Below are 16,254 nucleotides of genomic sequence, written 5' to 3' on the forward strand. Positions count from 1 at the left end.
TTCTTTTTTTATTGACATGATATGAGGAGATGTTGGCGCGAAAATAAGGCACAGGCCTTAGCTCTTAGAGGTGTCGAATATGAAACCGTACAGGGTCCAAAATTTCCGAGTACGAAAGCCAAGATGTACGAAATTGGTCAAATCGTCACATCTGTTTCGTGCACATGCGACATAATTCTGATGGTGAGGACACGTTAAATAACCATGTGGTGTGTACAATTTGTTTTCTACAAACTACCTTCGAAGTACACACTTACACTGTTCGTGCGTTTTGCACTTTTTGTTTTTGTCGACACCGCGCTTTAGTGTGACATCATGATCTCCACAATTTGTTTTGGTTTTAATTTTTTTTTCTCCGTCTATAGGGATTTTTCCTTATCGACTATTTTCCATTACCCACAGCGCTTTATACCATACAAAAGAAAAATGAAGCGGCAGTAAGCTTGTATATTTCCAACTTCTCCTCTTGAATAGAGGTTTATGCCCTTTAGCTGAATCGATAACACCTAGACATTCAAAATTACTAAGGAGCCTATGCAACTACATTGAAATTAATTTAACTAATTTTCAAAGTAGTCTCAAGTTTTTCATTGTCATTACTTGCGCGAGAAATACAAATGCATAATCGGCTAATTAACAACAATCTACAAATTACCTAATAATTACATTGCGCCAGGGGCGTAGCCAAGGGGGGGGGGGTTGGGGGGGTTCAAACCCCCCCCGAAATTTTTTCAATTTTGCTTGCGTATATAGGCACGCACACATACAAACGCACGCACGAACATACATAAAGTATGGTTGAACCCCCCCCCCCCCCCCCCGAAAAAAATTTCTGGCTACGCCCCTGCATTGCGCGCATATTGCAATTTAAAAGTTGAAGTCCGGGAACTAGTCATGCGTAGCCACTCTGAAAGTATTTTCGGTGTGGCATGACACCATATTCGGGGTATTCATTCCCAAGATGTGGGACTAAACGGGTAGTCCAGTTAAGTTTGTGCTTCAATGCACAAAACTGCGTTTGGTAAAGAAGTAATGGAACAACTATAGGCGTACGCAGGGTTCTTCATAAGGGGAGGGGGAGGGAAAAGTCTCATTTCAGTCCGAAAGAAAACAAGCTTCGCAATGGAAGCATAAATGAAAATGAAGCAGAGACGTACTGTTTACAGCAGCCTGGCCTTTGGTCCCCTGCTTTCCGGGGGTCAATATGGGAAGTAAACCGTTCTTGGAATGCAATATAAGGGGTCCTCGGCCGCCATTATAGTAAAAAACCTGCATGGCCATAACCCTGCACATCAAACAATCACGGAAAAGGCCTGACTGAGAGAAGATAGGGCTGATCGTCACAGGATAGCGCGCACTTACAACGGGGACAAAGGGAGAAGAACACGACAACACCCCCTTTGTCCCCGTTGTAAGTGCGCGCTATCCTGTGACGATGAATACATACCAACTCACCCAGTTTTCTGCTTTGATAGGGCTGACTTGGCACCCCCCCTTACATGATTAGGGGATAAGCCCCCCCCCCCCCCCCCCCGGGTTTTCTGTGCGCACCCCCATGGGAACAACAGTGCATTATTAGCGCAAGTTTCGTGGGGTTCGTTGTAGGCTCATTTGTCGCTTAATGGGGCATATCTCGAAATCGACGCCATAAGTCAGCAGCTACAACTCGTCAATTGCAATATGTACCGTAATGTAATTATCTAAAAGAGGTAAGAGGGGAGTTTCAGTTAATCAGCCGGTTATGTATTCTGATTTTTCTTGCACGTAATATCGCCGTGGAGTAATTGAGCTTAAGGACTACAATTGAGCTATCTGTCGTTGGTGATTTTAATTATTCTGTAGTGTGTAAAAAAACGCTTGCATACATGGGTAATCCAAAAGAAGGCAGGAGTCAGGGTAAGATGGAAGCTTATGAGGAAAAATTTGTAAACAAGGGGTGTGCTGGTGCCGATGTTTCGACAAGCGGACTTGTCTTCTTCAAGGCTGCAACTAATTTGTAGTTGTAGTTGCCAAAGTACTTTGGCAACTCCTTTGGCAACTACAACTACACTCTAAGAAAAAAAAAGAGTATGCGTGACTCGTTTCGGAGAGTTCTGACTTGCCACGTATAGGACTCTCTTTAAATAGTCACGGTGACTCTCTTGGTGGGTCAGGGTCGGCTCGCTCTAGGAGAGTCCCCTGACCCCCTAGGAAGAGTGCAAAGACTCTCATCGGGAAGATCACGTTACCACTTATAGGGAGTCAGACGACTCTTGCCGGTAACGCTCCTAGGGGGGTCAAGGGACCCACACCGAAGCATCAAACGACTCCACAAGTAATTTAAGCTATTCATTTGATCCCTGTTCTACTTTTGCGCGACTACTGTTGAAAATCGTGGAGTATTCATTTTAAGCAAGTCCAATAATACTTGCCGTTCTGCCCAGCGACTGTAAAAAAAGAATAGTTCAGCTTTAGCATTATTTTAATAAAACTCGTCAAAACAACACATATTTTCTAGCAAAGTTATATAGAAAGTGCGAAAAGATGGTCTGTGATTTCCAATTAAGAAGTTTGGGTATTCCTCATTTACATGCTTCTATGAGTATAGCCAAATAAAATGTGTGACTGTGATGTGCAGTGTCATATGGTTCTAAATGAACAGCAGAAATCGCCATCATGTTTCCATATTTATTCCTTGTGATTATTAAGAATAAATCAAAAAGTGGTGACGGCTTGAGACATCAGACTTGTGGCTTGCTAGGTTGTCGCTCCTGTCCAGCGTGAGCACCATGAAAAACGGTATCTGAAAAGCAGAACGTGATATTATGATGAGAAAATGAAAGTGCAGTAAAGGTTTGCAAAACCTACACAATAAGTGGTTCACACAGACATAATAAAGGCTAACAACAGTCCAACAAAGCACATCCTCCGGCAGCCAGGGGCATGCCGTGAGCGGTTATTTATCGCATGTTTTACAAGCGTAACCCATCCTTAAATACTCAGATAAACAGATGCGAGTACTATAGCCCAAACGACACCCAGCGCGTGCGTACGCCGTCTACGTCGAGATCAGACATGTCATATGCTAGAATTAGCGCACATAACTCCCACAATCACGTACACTCACTCGATTCTGTTATAACGCCCAACGTCATCGCAGTGTATGCAAACCACGAAAACAGCAAACAGAAACGAGGGAAAAGAGTGCACGGCGGAGGCCGCAACAACGCGCGCCGTCGAAAGTCTAGAGCTTTTTCACTTTACCGGCGAGGCGTGTCCAACTTGAATGTCTACCGCGTACGTTCTGGAAGCCACCGTACTCTATCTGCACCTCAAACTACTGTCTTTAAGCCCACAAAAACCATTACATATAGTGCGTCTGCGCGTTCTGTACACAGGCTTTTTTTTTTTTTTTTCACGTTCCCACGCGTGGAAGCACGCTGCACACTCAAGGTAGATGGAAATGTTATTATATGAAGTAGACTAAAGTGCATCTCAAACCGACGTCTTGCACCTTCAGTAGTGCAGACACAACGTGTGATCAGCAAGAAATGACTCTGGAATATTGTTTACATCGCTCACTTTATGGGAGCTTGTACAGCAACGCGCATAACGGTGGCAACTCGTTAACTGACAGCTTTAGTTCGGCATCCGCAACAGCCTCGCGGATACAGGCTACTGTTGGAAATGGCTGGCAGGTGCCGCAGAGCTGCTGCAGACGCCCAGCTAAAGCTGTATAATTAGTACCTACGAAAGCAGTACACTCACCGTTAACTGGCGCCCGTTGTCGGTGTCCGCAGCTCCATGAATATTCAGCCCTCCAAGCGTCACTTCGTGCACGGCTCGAGCCGGCGTCAACACCACCGAAGACGCGCAACCTACGCAACCACGCAACGCATTCCAATAGATCAGGAGACTGAGACGACTGAGAGAGGAGAGCGGCGCCAGGGTTGCCGTTGGGTAGATTCGAAAAGGAGCCAGAATTCAAGCTAAAAGTAGCCAAAGTAGCCACATCTTTTAACCTTATCGCCAAACTTGTAGCCAAATGGCAGAAAAGCGGTATTATGAAAAGAGTTTTTATTATTGAACAATAAATACTATTTTGTGCCAGCAATAAAATAGCATACGAACACAGTTTTTTTCTCCTCATGCTTTGTCTTCAAGCCATAAGCAAGTTGCAAATAAATGAACAATTACCTGCATACAGTCTATATAGAATAGAGTAATTGCCAGAGACAGAGTAAGATTGGAACATTCCAGCCAACCATTCAGTAGGAATATTAATCGTAAAAGCAGGTCGTGCTTGAAGTCTGCGACTTCAAGCACGACCAGCTTCAAGAAGTGGTATCTGCTCGAAGATGACCGGTCCAGCTTCATTTTGTATCGGATGTCTGTTTTTGTCAAAGTCACACGAGAACACACGCTGTGCGTCAGCACTACAAAACTGGCTCGTATAGCGCCGGCACCGATGGCGGGCAGAGTGAACAGCGTGCTAGCCACGCGCATGCCAACATGCGCGCAATTTCGTCAGTTTTGATCTGCCAAAAGGCGTACTTAAATTTCATCTTTAATTTGTAAGTATATCTCCAATTTCCTAATTTTTATTTAAATTCATAAAACCACCGAATTATTGGCCGATCCCCCATAATGGGTGTGAGACACTGACTAGGGGAACAAGAACTTCATCATTCCGTCTCGGCAGGCGCACCGCGCGTTGCGTTCAGGTGCCTCGATGAGCACCAGACTCATGGCGGGGCTAGGACACGCGCATACACTGGCTGACGCCTCAGAAAAGCTTGGAAACAATTGGGTAATAATAATAATATCTGGGGTTTAACGTCCCAAAACCAAGATATGATTATGAGAGACGCCGTAGTGGAGGGCTCCGGAAATTTTGACCACCTGGGGATCTTTAACGTGCACCTAAATCTAAGTACACGGGCCTCAAACATTTTCGCCTCCATCGAAAATGCAGCCGCCGCGGCCGGGATTTGATCCCGCGACCTTCGGGTCAGCAGTCGAGCGCCATAACCACTAGACCACCGTGGCGGGGCCTGGAAACAAAGGGTAGTCGTCAGGCTTGCTCGGTATTTTATCTGCAGATAATGAGAAAAAATGGCTATTGAATGCGCTAAAATAAAGGTTCAAAGTAGCCAGAAAGTAGCCATGGCGCCAACCTGAAATTTCTGTCGCCAGACTGGGTCGTAAAGTAGCCAATTTGGCGCAAAGTAGCCACCAACGGCAACCCTGAGCGGCGCGCCACCCCGGCGCCAACCCCGTCTACGTTGCCGAGCAAGGCGCCACAACGGCGCCAAAGGGCGAGCGTGCGATATGTATGGCGTATACGGCGGCTCTTCCGTATACCGAAGCCAATCGAAACGCGCTTCAGGAGGGTCCAGTGACTCCTTCCCAAATGCGAACTCTTTTTCTCTGCCTGTACCTTCCAAAAGGGGTCAGATGGACACCCGAAGAGAGTCACGGTTCCATGACCCTCTTTTGACTCTCTTTTTTCTTAGAGTGTACAAAGTAGTTGCAGCCTTGAAGAAGACAAGTCCGCTTGTCGAAACGTCGACACCAGCACACCCCCTGTTTACGAATTTGTCTACACACATCGGTGTTTCATGAAAAGCGTTCGAAATTTTGTTGAAATAAGGTAGAAGAGATAATTAAATTATTTCGTCGGAATAGGAAGGAAGGAAGGAAGGAAGGAACAAGCGGAAAAACAGGGAGGTTAGCCAGTTCTTAGACCGGCTGACTACCCTGTGCTGGGGGAAGGGGTAAGGTGGATAAAAGATGATAGAAGGTAGATGTTACAAAAAAAAGGAGCGCAAGGAAAGGAAAAAAAAATAAAGAGAAAAAAAAATTCGGCAGATCCCACGCACTGTGGGAATCGATGTAATACGAAGCAGCCAGCAAAGAGCTGCATACATCGCCTTGTTTGTCTTTGAGCCAAATAAAATCACTCATGCCATGGCATCTAGTCCATCATATATCGCATGTTTGCCATGCACGCATGCATGCACAATCTAATATACACCATGCCAATGAAACGCATATTCTGGTATATACAATGCATGACCTGTCGCTTATGTTCATCACGCACTCGAGTCGTGCCATACCAATTTCGGTATATATCCAGTTAACAAAACGGCCGGAAGCACACCATGACAGTGGCATGTAAATCATACCGTACATGACATGCATAACATGATTCGCATGTTAAGACCTCTAATTTATGTTCGTCATACAGTCACATCGTGCAATATCAATTTTGGTGTATATCAAGCGAGCGAAATGGCCGCGAGTGCACTCCGAGTATAGCATGTAAATCATGTCATACATGACATGCATGTCATGATTTTCATGTTAACACCTTTCATTTACGTTCGTCATACAGTCGCTTCGCGCAATACCAATTTTGGTGTATATCAAGCTAGCGGAACGGCCGCGAATGCACCATGAGCGCGGCATGTTAATCATGACATACATGACATCATGTCACGGTTTTCATGTTACCACCTGTTATTCATGTTCGTCATACAGTAGCGTCGCGCAATACCAATTTTGGTATATATCAAGCTAGGAAAACGGCCGCGAATGTATCATGAGTGTGGCTTGCAAATCATGTCGTACATGACCTGCATGTCATGCTTCCATGTTACCACCTCACATTTACGTTCGTCATGCAGTCGCGTCGCGCAATACCAATTTTGGTGTATATCATGCAAGCGAAACTGCCACGAATGCGCCATGAGCATGACATGTAAATCATGTCGTACATGTCATGCATGTCATGGTTTTCATCTTACCAACTGTTATTCATGTTCTTCATACAGTCACTTAGCGCAATACCAATTTTGGTGTATATCGATCTACTGAAACGGCCGCTAGCGAACCATGAGCGTGGCATGTAAATCAGGTTGTACATGACTTGCATGTCATGATTTTCATGTAACCATCTCTCACTTACGTTCTTCATACGGTCGTGTCACGCAATACCAATTTTGGTGCATATTATGCCAGCGAAACGGCCGTAAGTGCACCATGAGCGAGGCATGTAAATCATGACATACATGTCATATATGTCATGGTTTTCGTGCCAGCACCTGTTATTCAAGTTCTTCATACAGTCACATAGCACAACACCAATTTTGGTGGATATCAAGCAAGCGAAACGGCCACGAGTGCGCCATGAGCATGACATGTAAATCATGTCGTACATGTCATGCATGTCATGATTTTCATGTTACCACGTCTCATTTACGTTCGTCATACAGTCGCTGCGCGCAATACGAATTTTGGTGTACATCAAGCTAGCGAAGCGGCCACGAATGCATCATGAGCGTGGCATGTAAACCATGACATACATGACATGCATGTCATGGTTTTCATCTTACCAACTGTTATTCATGTTCTTCATACAGTCACTTCGCGCAATGCCAATTTTGGTGTATATCAATCTACTGAAACAGCCGCTAGCGCACCATGAGCGGGGCATGTAAATCAGGTTGTACATGACTTGCACGTCATGATTTTCATGTTACCACCTCTCACTTACGTTCCTCATACGGTCGTGTCGCGCAATAACAATTTTGGCGTATATCATGCAAGCGAAACGGCCGCAAATGCACCATGAGCGTGGCATGTAAATCATGACATACATGTCATGGATGTCATGGTTTTCATGCTACGACCTGTTATTCATGTTCTTCATACAGTCGCATAGCACAATACCAATTTTGGTGTATATCAATCTAGCGAAACGACCGCGAGTGCGCCATGAGCGTGGCATGTAAATCATGTCGTACATGACATGCATGTCATGATTTTCACGTTACCACGAGTCAGTTATGTTCTTCATAAAGAAATGTCTCGTCATACCAGTTTTCGTATATATCCCTTCATTTAAACGGCCGCCTGCGCCCAGAGACCATGTCATGTAAATCATGCTGCACATGACATGCGCGTCATGATTTGCATGTTGGGACCAGTCATTATGTTCGTCATGAATTCTTGTCACGTCGTACCAATTTTGGTGCATATGAAATTAACGGAACGGCCACAAGAGCCTAAGGTCGTGGAATGTAAATCATGCTGTTCATGACATGCGTGTCATGATTTTCATGATATGACCTGTCATTTATGTTCGTAATAAGGCCATGTTATGACACACCAGTTTTGGTATACATCCGATTAACGAAACGGCCAGGAGCGCACAAAGTCGTAGGCGGCTAGATAGATAGATAGATAGATAGATAGATAGATAGATAGATAGATAGATAGATAGATAGATAGATAGATAGATAGATAGATAGATAGATAGATAGATAGATAGATAGATAGATAGATACGCTAAAAGTCGCAGAAGTTCGATAAGAAATGCTTCGCATTTAAAAGGGAAAGAATACGACACTGCTTAGCTGGAGCGTAGCCAGAAATTCTTTTCGGGGGGGAGGGGGGGGGGGGTTCAACCATCTTTTTTTTATGTTCGTGAGTGCGTTTGTATGTGTGCGTGTATATATACACATGCAAAATCGAAAAATTTCGGGAGTGTTTCAACCCCCCCGACACTCCCTCCGACTCCCCCCCCCCCCTGGCTACGCCCCTGCTGCTTAGAGTCTGTCTCTAAGACCAGTTGTCCACAAAAAGTGCAATAAAGCTTTCAGAGCCTTCTGTACTGACGACGGGCTCGGCCAAGGCCCCAAAACCCTTTGTTCCGACAAGGGGCGATTATCAAGTTTATCTAGCGCATACGAAAGTTCTTGTCTTGGCGCACTGAAACGGGGACACTCACACAGAAGATGGGAGATCGTTTCTTCGCAGCTGCAGTTGTTGCATGTAGAGTCGTTGGCCATTCCAGTCAGACGAGAGTAGGCATTCGTGAAGGCCACGCCAAGCCACAGGCGGCACAGAAGCGCCTCCTCAGCTCGCGATATTCCTGACGGATGACGGAGCTGGAGATTGGGATCCAAGCTGTGTAGACGAGCGTTGGTGAATTCCGCCGAATTCCACTGGGCAAGTGTGAGTTCACGTGCCAGCGAACGAAGTCTTGTAGCTGTGTCGGTTCTGGAGAACGGTATATCTGCGTAATGGTCACTGTCATGTGCAGACCGGGCGCCCTCATCCGCACGGTCGTTACCGTATATACCACAATGACCCGGTATCCACTGATACGCTATATTGTGTTGTTTCTCGATTGCATGGTGGTGAAGGAGCCTTATAGCAGCGACTAACTGCTCATTAGGTCCATAACGAAATGGAGACATAAGACAATGAACAGCTTCCTTGGAGTCAGAGAAGATGGACCAAGCTTACCATGGTTCTTAAACTACAAACTCTAGTGGTGCACGGATGGCGGCGAGTTCTGCGGCTGTCGATGATGTCAAATGCGATGTTTTGAATTTTATGGTAGTAGTAGTAGTAAACAGTTATTAAGCTGTTATATACAGAAAAGTTGTTCCGGAAACCAGCCCCTAGTGGGTGAGCTCCCTTACAAAACCAGGTGGTGTCCCTAGTCAGGGACCCCATTGGTCGTGACCGCTGTCCTGACACGCCGGGACACGCCGGGCCATGGCTTTTTGGGCCGGAAGGTCCTGGCAGCCGAGCAGGGCCGCCTCCCAGTCCTCTCGGGTTGGGCTGGGGTTCAGGGGTAAAGAAGGATTGAGCTGGCATGCCCATACTACGTGATAGGTGGCAGCCACCTCCGCACAGTACTGGCAGAGGCCGGAAAAAGAAGAATCAAAATGTTTAAGCACTGCCGGGCACAGTAGCGTATTAGTGAATAGCCGGAGGAGAATTTTCTCGTCCGCCTTCCTGAGTCCTTTGCAAAGCGCAGGAAAGTGGCGGTGGGAGTCCCGATGATGGGTAATTATTTAAGAATGTTATGGTGACTGACTTCGCGGGAGTAAACACTGCCCCTGCTGAGCATGCAGAAGAGACAGAACCGTCCGTGTAAATGTGAAGGCGTCCGCTGTGTTTCTCATGCACTAGTGTGGCCTGTTGTAGGGCAAAACACGACGACTGTTTTTTCTTTTGGATTCCGGGAATGGTAAGAAGGGCTTCGAGTGGGTGTAGGCACCGCAATGCTTGTACAAGGGAAGTATACACGTGAACAGGGCTCCAGGTATGCATGTGATACAACTATGTGCAAAATAGATAAATGTTTTTAAGCCAAAAGAGCCAAGTGACCGACCGCTATGAAAGGCATAGAGGCATCCGAGGAATGCACGACTTTGCACAAACGTAAATGGTTAGACGTCGCTTATGTCTACTGGGTAGTGAATTTTGTTCTATTTCTCACGTAAAACGAAATTCAACTGCCGTATAGGGCAATGAATTCGATTGTCACGCCGACGCCTATAGGCTCTGATAAAGCTCGAAAGGTGAAGTGGTTCCGCATTCATGATAGGCGCTTGTCTGTTGTTAGACAGCCCGTCAGCATTTTCATTGCGAACTGCAGGGGTCTAAAATACAAGGTGTACGATTTTTAGTTCCTCCTTTTGTTCAGTGAACCGACCAATTCCAATGATCGCTTCGGGGAACCGAGCATTGCATTAGGCACGTAGTCATGGCCTGACACGCTTGTCTCTAATGTGGAGGTACTTGCATCAGATCATCAGTGCTTCAGTGTGATCTTGCCAATGAAGTGATAGTGTACTTCATAAGGCTGTTAAAAAAAATTACCGCCCTTGCACCCTGTGGAGATGGTTGACCAGCCAAGCTGAAAGGGGCGGCCCCGGTGTTTATCACTGGGTTAACCACGGAGCCATTCCACTCTGCGAAGGTTGATGACCAGCCAAGCTATGCAGCACACGACACACAGGTGACATTAAATTTTGACGACAGGTGCAGAAAGGCACAGAATTTTCATGTATGGTACAGAAAGCTACAGAAAGTCCCTCTTGAATGTAGCGTATGCTCCTTTAAAGTTTTCCAGCATTTAAACAAGGTGGAAATCAAAGAGGCAAACAATGACTTGCTCATCTCTTCAGTAACCTCCCTCCATGGATCCGTCCCTCACACTGTATGTTGGCTTTTCCAAAGTATGCATCCACGCATACTTATCTGTGTGGTTGCATATCTCTCTGACGACTTCTGCGGTAAAAAAACAACGCGAAGACGCCGCCGCGCAGCACACCGGAGCGTTGGGTCAAAGTCCGCTCCGCGCCGTCTTCGCGAAGAGAATTGCGCTCTTTCTGCAGCCGGCGCCAAATGCTCCCGCCTGAATGAAGTTAACACCTTGCAGATAACAGAGCTCTCTGTTATTTTAAGAACGCACCGGATACGTTTACATCGACGCGCGCCAACGATAAAACGACCCGAGGAGAAGACGAAACTTACCGGCGGATAGCTGCTGATGTTCCGGGGAGGTTTGACGCACTTTCGCCGTCAGTACTGAAGCCTGGCGAATCGAAGTCGTCTTCCGTGTCTGTGGTGCTACCATCATCCAGAGATTCCCGCTCATATTAATCGGAATCCGTCGAAATTCGCCGTTTCTGTGGAGCACCCGCGAGCGGCGTCGACGCGAAGTCAGAAACAACGAGCGCTCACCTACACGACTGCGAACGAGCTTTAAAAATCTCCCCGCGGTGGAAAAAACAAACTCGCAAACAAAACTGATAAAAACATGTTATTTTATGCTTTGTACTGCGTTAGCTGTCCAGAATCGCTCAGACAGTGCCAAAATTTGATCTTGAAGTCATCGATAAGATATTATCGATGAGAATAGGTGCGGTCACGAAAGTGCTAACCAATGTGCTCAGTGGGCAGTCTATGAATCACCAACAACGTTGGTGCTCCAACGCCATGATAATAAGCCGCGATATGCGAAACACTTCACAAGGAAAGACAAGCCTGTGTTTAGACAGTACTTTGCACCGAAATCAATTGTGCTGTCTCTTTCGTTTTCAACGTGCTTGATTGATCTGAAGCCACCTACGCCTGACGACTTGCTGACATGACAAATTATTCCTCTCCCGCATTCAAGATCATAAAAGATAATAACGAATTAAGGTGCAACTCACTTAAGTGTCACTTGCGTAAGACCTCATTAATGCGAATGGTTTGGAATGGACCACAAATCAAAAGAAACGGTATTTGAACTTGTCAAACATGACAGCCTCAATGTGAAATAACCGAGTTCTCAAATGACCTACCCCTTTCTTTCCTTTTATATGTCTCGCTGCACGTCACTCTCGCAGTCAGTGAAAACGTTTAAGACTTTGTACCGCAATTCGCACCCCCCCCCCCTTCCGTGTGACAAGAAAATGTATGACAAGAAATATATATATTGTGAGGAAGAAGATCGGCAAGCATGAAGGCCCATCGCCATCGGCTGGCACAGACCTACAATTCGCTCCCTGGCTACGCCCTGCGCGCTGCTGCTACAATCGTCGCTCTCGTAGAATCCTCAATAAACCCCCCGTAACAAGTGGTGGAGCTGCGGGGTAAGCAAATCTGGAACTACGCAACGGGAAACTCAAGCCCGCCTCTACAATGACAGAAGGGGGACCAATGCAGCAACAACAACCCGGTGCCCTGGCCCGTTCCCTCAACGCGACCCACCAATCTTCAGCGGTGCAGAAGAGCAAGATGTGGAAGACTGGCTCGCTGAATACGAACGAGTGAGCGTGATAAACCGCTGGGACGACGCAGGAAAGCTCAACTACCTGTCATTTTACTTGAGCGGTGTCTCCAGCGTGTGGCATCGAAACCACCAACGTGACCTCCCGACATGGGCTCAGGGCTGGGCAGAGATACTCGGAAAAGTATTCCGGAATACAGATATCGAAATACATGGACTGGAAGCCTAAAATACAGATACTGAGATACATTTGCCTTTAGCGTAACGGGATATTTCGGAGATACTTTCGCAATAGGACGACAAAAGTATTCCGGAATACAGATACAGCAATACAGATACTGGAATACTTTTTTTTTTATTTCAAGGATGCTCATACTCCGCAAAGATATCTATAAGTGCACCATAATATTGTTAGTAAAGTCGCAGCGCATTGATACTTTCAATTTATTTATTTATTTATTTATCTATTTATTTATTTATTTATTACAGTACCCTCAGCGCCAATCAGACATTGCAGAGGGAGGGGGTTACAAAGTACATAATTAGTAATAATGACATAGTTACACGTATCAATTGCAATAAAAAAGTACGCTATTTCACAGCAAGAGTGCAAGCATTGGACACCGAAATCGACATACTTGGTGACAACAAAATGAGCTTTGCTAGAAATAGCACAGTCTAAGCAAATCACTCACATCGCTAATGAACACCAGTGAACTGAGAAAAAGTACACATTTATTTTGCACATAAGATCTGCTTTGCTGAGAAGGTTGCTGTGTGGGCTTCTCAAATAGGCTATCTTCTAGACAGCGTCGGTTCGACCTCAGCACAAGACTCGGGAAAGAATAAAAGTCTCTCTGCCGCTGCAGACGAGCACAAATTCGTATTATAGTGAATAAATGCCGCCTTCATAGCCGGATAGCATTACAGCGTGGCGATATCTCTTCTCGGGTCATCTGGATACCGAAACACTTCCGCCCTCACGTGGGTTGTTCTGTCTGTTCAGAAGCTGAAGTCGGTCTCTCTCCTCGGATCCTCAGCCGTCTGGTCCGGTCAGCGCCAGGTCAGACGGCTGAGGATTCCGCTGTTCATATAGGCTGGCCATAATTACCAACGCGCAATGAAACCCAGTACGTCAAAACTGCACAATTCATACATTGGCTTCCTAAAATCACGTTGTTTGGGGGTGAGAGGGTTTAAGCCCTCCCAAGTCGCTCCTGCCAGCTTTCTAAAAAGACGTGGAAACAGGGACTGCTGCTCAGAGCGCCGCATCAGAAACTACAGCAAGCACTCATCGCCTGGGCCGAAAGGGTCACTCTTCAATAAAGCTGTCACCACCACCGACGCTACCAGCACCCATTTCAGCAAGCCGCCACAGGCGAAGTCGGCTCCGACGGTGGGGAAGCCTGGTACCACAAAAGACGGTTTCACGCTTGTGATCACTTAGGAACGCACCCCGACACGCTGGAGAGGTGGCTGAAAGCGCGACAAAGATAGCCATCTTCTAGTCACTTCCGCCGCGACTACGGGAACGGCTTTTCGAAGTGCCGCCGCTTTGAGAACTGAACACACGCGAAGCATTGCAAACCCTCGGTTGCAAGGCGGTATCCGCGCGGGAGGGTCACGAAGTAATGGCTTGCCACCCGAAAAAAATTAGGCGTGCTGCGCTAGCCTTGAGAGACAGCGACTTTTGTCGGCAGAGGCCGACAGCACTGCCTCCGCGATTCTGCCATCTGTGGCGTCGCGCGCTTTACCACATGGTCCATTCTGCGCATGAGGGGAAACCATCGCCACCCTTTCTGTCGGCGACCGGCAGTGCGCCTTTGCTTGTCTTGGCACAAAAAAAAAACAAAAAGAAAACGTCATTCCCCCCTTGGAAATACGCCTCAACTCATTCCCGACAAAAAAAATGTAACGGAATAACCGTGTCCTGCGTTGTATCACGATACAAACGATACATTGTAAATGTATTTCACTACTGAGATACAAATACATTTTTCAAATGTATCTCGATACAGAATACAGATACTCAAATGTATCTCTAAAATACTATCGCGATACTCTTGTATCGCGATACTGCCCAGCCCGTGATGGGCTGCCTTCAAAACTCACGTGACAGAGGTATTCGGGCGCCCTGCCGTTCGCAAGCTTTGAGCTGAGCAACGTTTGCGTGCTTGTGCGCAGCAGAGCGGTGAGAATTTCACAAGCTACATAGAAGACGTTCTCGACCTATGTAACCGCGTTGATGTAGCAATGACCGATGTCGAGAAGATTAGGCATATCTTGAAAGAAATCGAAGACGATGCCTTTCAGATGCTGCTGGCGAGGAACCCATCAACAGTCTCTGACCTAGTCAGCCTTTGCCAAAGCTTCGATGAACTGCGCAAACAACGTGCAGCCACCCGCCGCAACTACCACAACGACGGCCGCACATGGTTACTAGTCGTACCCCGTAATCTTCGTCAAGAATTGTGCTCCGCTTTCTACAATGACCGACAGTGTGGTCACGGTGGAGTGTCTAAGACGTACATGCGGCTCAGTCGACGATATTATTGGCGGGGCATGTACAACTTCGTCTGCAACTACGTCCGCTCTTGCATCCCCTGCCAACGACGCAAACCAGTCTCGCACCTCTCCACAGCACCTCTCCAGCCACTCCCATGCCCAACCCTCCCGTTTGACCGCGTCGGCATCGATTTATACGGGCCCCTTCCATGCACTGGTGCTGGAAACCGATGGATTGTCGTTGCCGTAGATCATTTGACCAGGTATGCTGAAACCGCCGCCTTACCTGCTTCAACAGCAAAAGACGTTGCATCGTTTATTCTACACAACTTCATTCTTCGCCATGGCGCACCTCGTGAACTCCTGAGTGATCGGGGACGTGTTTTCCTCTCGGACGTGCTGCAATCCCTCCTATATGAATGCCAAATTATTCACCGCACTACTAGCGCTTATCACCCACAGACCAATGGCTTAACTGAACGATTTAACCGCACCCTTGGTGACATGTTGTCTATGTACGTTGCCTCAGACCACTGCAATTGGGATGTTGTACTTCCGTTTGTCACATACGCGTACAACACCGCCTGCCAAGCCACTAGCAGATTCTCACCATTCTTTTTGCTTTATGGCCGCGAGCACTCCAGCACGATTGATACAATTCTCCCGTATCACCCCGACCCGGCCGACTGCCAACCTGTGTCTGAACTCGCCCAGCACGCTGAGAGATGCCGACAACTTGCCAGATCTTTCACCTATGATGAACAGTGTCGCCAAAAACTGCGCCATGACTCCAAGCCACCTCCAGACCCTTTTCCTATCGACTCCCTCGTGTGGCTTTGGGTGCCTCCAGTTGCTGCTCCCGGCCTTTCATCTAAGCTCCTTCCAAAGTACCACGGACCCTACTGCGTGGTTGCGCAAACCTCCCCTGTCAATTATGTGGTCGAACCCGTTACGCCATCTTCCAATCTCCGTCGTCGCGGGCGAGAGACAGTCCACATTGACCGCCTCAAGGCATATTATGATCCTCTGACCTCTATCTAGATCGCCAGGATGGCTACCTCTCCATACCGGGGGTGACTGTGAGGAAGAAGATCGACAAGCATGAAGGCCCATCGCCATCGGCTGGCACAGACCGACAATTCGCTCTCTGGCTACGCCCTGCGCGCTGCTGCTACAATCGTCGCTCT

Source organism: Rhipicephalus sanguineus, chromosome 1, assembly GCF_013339695.2.
Source record: "Rhipicephalus sanguineus isolate Rsan-2018 chromosome 1, BIME_Rsan_1.4, whole genome shotgun sequence".
NCBI lineage: Eukaryota > Metazoa > Arthropoda > Arachnida > Ixodida > Ixodidae > Rhipicephalus > Rhipicephalus sanguineus.